Source organism: Hyperolius riggenbachi, chromosome 12 (assembly GCF_040937935.1).
Source record: "Hyperolius riggenbachi isolate aHypRig1 chromosome 12, aHypRig1.pri, whole genome shotgun sequence".
NCBI classification, from domain to species: domain Eukaryota; kingdom Metazoa; phylum Chordata; class Amphibia; order Anura; family Hyperoliidae; genus Hyperolius; species Hyperolius riggenbachi.
In genome coordinates this window covers 176,058,306-176,062,102 of record NC_090657.1, presented here as the reverse complement: position 1 = coordinate 176,062,102, position 3,797 = coordinate 176,058,306, and the positions used below count along the sequence as shown (strand labels likewise).

Genomic DNA, 3,797 nt, shown 5'->3' with positions numbered 1-3,797 from the left:
AAGAACCGTGTATTCCCAGCATAAGGCCGCCACAAGTGCAGTGTAGTTTTAACTATCAGTGGTTCTGAGGCGGTTAAACAATATTTATCACTGCAAGGGGGTTATAGTACGTTGTTTGTGGATTTTCTGGGGGAGAAAGGCGAGCTGGTCTGTGAACAATGGCAGTCAAAAAACGTTATGAATCTTATATGTTTTTAGATGCTGAACCCAACATATTCATTCTTCTATCATCCAACCTCCCTCAGGACATTTATTTGGTGGAGCAAACATGGCTACCTTTGTATGTATAGAAGTTTATAAACCTTGTTCAGAAGACATAATAAACTTGCATAAAACCTTATTGAGAAGACCTACAATAAATGGACTGCTTTCAGATGAAATATGAAGAACATTCAAGAGTCTTTGTGTTTTTTTAGGTCTCAATGATCTCACTCAATGATCTCAATCCCAGCCATGGCCTTATTATCAATCTCATATTGACATTAGTTAAGAATAAGCTGGCCACAATATGACCAGTGTTTGAAGATCTGAAGGTTGATGGATGAAGAAGCCTGTGGATGAAGAGTACTATGCATTAGCCAAGTGGGTGGCTTAAGTGGTTAGCAGTCTGACCTGCTATGCTGGTGACTCCAATTCCATCGCACTGGCTGACCTTGTGAAGTTTGGAGTATATTATGGTCGGATGATTTCCCATGGTCAGATAAAAGAAGTTAAGTTATGTAGGTGAAGTTGATATTTTTCGCACCAATATATTATTTAGAATTGGGAAATAAATAATTTGAAAAACTTCTATAGAGGACCAGTACATACTTGTGTTTTTCCAGTAGTAGAATGATCTCATGCATGAGCACTGGTTCTAATCCTAGTGACTGACTGTTTAGGAATGTAAGTGTTTGTAGACATGATGGATGAAGAAGTATATGCATGAGCGGATCTGATGGCTTAAGTGGTTGGAGGTTTGACGGGCTATGTTGAAGATTCCAGTCCAAATCTTCATGACTGTTTTTTGTCCTCTAATTTACAGGAGATAGCCTCCTTTAATGCAGATCGGTGGCAATTTTTATTATTGTTGAATGTCTTGTCGTGAGATAGGAGAATGAACCAAACAGTGTACAAGTACCTGGTGTAGCATAGTGGTAATTTCTTGGACTGATGTGCTGCAGGTATGAGTTTGAATCCCTCTGAGCTAGTGTGGAATGTCTGAATGTCTTTTATACTACTGGGTTGTGTGACCATTTAACTATTTGTGAAGTGTGTGAAGATGATAAATATCATGGACGAAGAGATGTGTGTATGCCCAGAGCTGGTGGCTCAGGTGGTTGGAGGTCTGACCTGCTATGCTGGAGACCCCCAGTTCAATCCCCTGGATGGTCAAGTGAAGTTTGGAGTGAGAGGAACCAATATATAATGGTTGGGAGTTGAGTCTAAGACTAGAATTGGTGGAGTAGTAATTTAGGATGTTGAGGTGTGTAGTACTAATTTAGGATGAAGGGACCTGGATATAAAAAGGTGAAAATTTTGCTAAGTACAACTTTGGAAGGGGGCTGCCCTGAGCAAGACAGCCCCTTCCAAATATTGTCAGATTTATGGACCACCCAGGCAACAGGCAGAGAAGAAGGCCCAAGCCCTTTGGTGTTGTTGACAGATGTTACAGGCATCCCTCTTATGCCTGGGACTTGGGAGCTGAGGTGGGTTGTCCATGACCACAAGGCCTTCACTCAGAGGGGTCTGGGCTCAGGTTTCTCAGCTCTGCTGTCAGAGTCCACCTACGATTGAACTCAGGTTTCTCAGCAGTGCTGTCAGAGCACACCCAATGTCAGAACTCAGGTTTCTCAGTGCTGCTGTCAGAGTCCAGGATTGAACTCAGGTTTCTCAGCAGTGCTGTCAGAGTCTGCCCAATGTTAGAACTCAGGTTTCTCAGCTCTGCTGTCAGAGTCCAGGATTGAACTCAGGTTTCTCAGCACAGCTGTCAGAGCCTTTACCTCTCAGCTATCTCCTTCTCCCAAACACAGAGCTGCTCGTTCTTATATTTCACATTGATCAACAATTCACAGATTTAATAAAGAAGCACCCACACTCTACTATAGTCAGAGTCCACCAGCAAGGATTGAACTAAGCTTTTCAGCTCTATTGTCAGAGTCCAGGATTGAACATAGGTTTTCCAGCTCAGAGGCAAGGGCTCTGATAGCTAAGCTATTCCATATCCCTGTTCACAAAGCTGTTTGTTCTAATATTTCACACTGACTTACAATTCACAAATGTAAAAAAGAAGCAACCAGCCTAGAACCCATGACTTTACCACAAACATAGCTTGATGATTCCAAGAAGCAGCTATCCACTAAGCCAAACTCCAGCCTGAAATGTAATAATGGCATTTCTCAGAGTCATGATCTTCTCTACACAACCCATAGAATAAATTACCACCAGCTCCAGCGTTGCATCCTGGGCCTCCAAAACAAGAGTTATTCTGCATGCTACACAGTGAACCACTGCTAGAATAGGTTGCAGTTCTTAGTCACATGAACATTTCTACAAAACCTGTATTTGCAGACACAATAATTGTGGGTCAACATCAAGAGCTGGAACATCATCAATAAGCGTGGCTTGTCCATGATACCACTAAGCATTCTTCTTCTTCTATAGGGCTCACTGTGAACCTGGAAGAGATGTGTGGCTGTTGTGCTAGAGCAGGGATGCTCATCCGGATTTCGGATATCCGGGGAACTTTTTTACACTATCCGATTCGGATTCCAGATTTTTTTAAAATTCCGGATAGCTATCTGCGGATAGTTTAACAGCCAACCCGGATATCCGCGGATTTCTCCCAGATATCCGAATCTGGATTACAGGTTCAATGGCAAAAAAGTCCACACACACCCCCCTCATCCTCCCTCTCTCCGAGGGATTTGTAGGATGTCAAAAGCCATCTTACATACTTTGGCCAGGAATCAAACCCAGGCCAACTGCTTGGAGGGCAGCTATGCTCACCACTATACTACCGACAGCACTACATGCTGAAGCCAGCCTAGCATGTACCATTGTGATATACCCAAGAGAAAAATGAGCTTGCTTAATTGCCTAATTTGTTAGATGAAAGCAGTGAGACACATGGTGAAACTGCTTACAAGATTCAATTCAAGACTTCAGAATCAGAAAGATCATGTGCTCTCCTGGATGATGCTGGTGTAACACACATAGCAAAGGACAGCAATTTGAAGTCTGGAAGATTCCAGGGCAAGGGTGGGAAGGATGAAAAGCTAGGTGGCCATGCAACCCTTCCTGCTAGGGATGGCCTTGCATTTTGTGTTCAACAGTTGTCCGAAGAAAACCCCAGATAGCCATTTAGCAGCCATGACATATACACAGTCCTTGTGGCACAATTGGTTAGTGCATTTGGCAGTTAACCAAAAGGTTGGCAGTTCAAGCCCACCCAGGGATGGCATTGCATTTTGTGCTCAACAGTTGTCCAAAGAAAACTCCAGATAGCCAATTAGCAACCATGACATCTACACAGTCCTTGTGGCACAATTGGTTAGTGCATTTGGCTTTTAACCGAAAGGTTGGTGGTTCAAGCCCACCCAGAGATGACCTTGCGTTTTGTGCTCAACAGTTGTCTGAAGAAAACCCCATATAGCCATTTAGCAGCCATGCCATATACACAGTCCTTGCGGCACAATTGGTTAGTGCATTTGACTGTTAACCGAAAGGTTGGTGGTTCAGGGACACTTTTGTGAAGGGAACTAATGTACCCTTCTTAAACTTGAAGATTGTATACGAATGTAAGCAGACTGCAGAGT

At 43.1% G+C, this 3,797-nt stretch overlaps 1 non-coding gene across 1 annotated transcript; it reads left to right on the top strand.

The window, feature by feature from the left end:
• Positions 1-3,513: 3,513 nt before the first annotated feature.
• TRNAK-UUU (transfer RNA lysine (anticodon UUU)) lies at positions 3,514-3,587 on the top strand. The gene has a single exon. It is a non-coding gene; the product is annotated as a tRNA-Lys (tRNA).
• Positions 3,588-3,797: the final 210 nt, after the last annotated feature.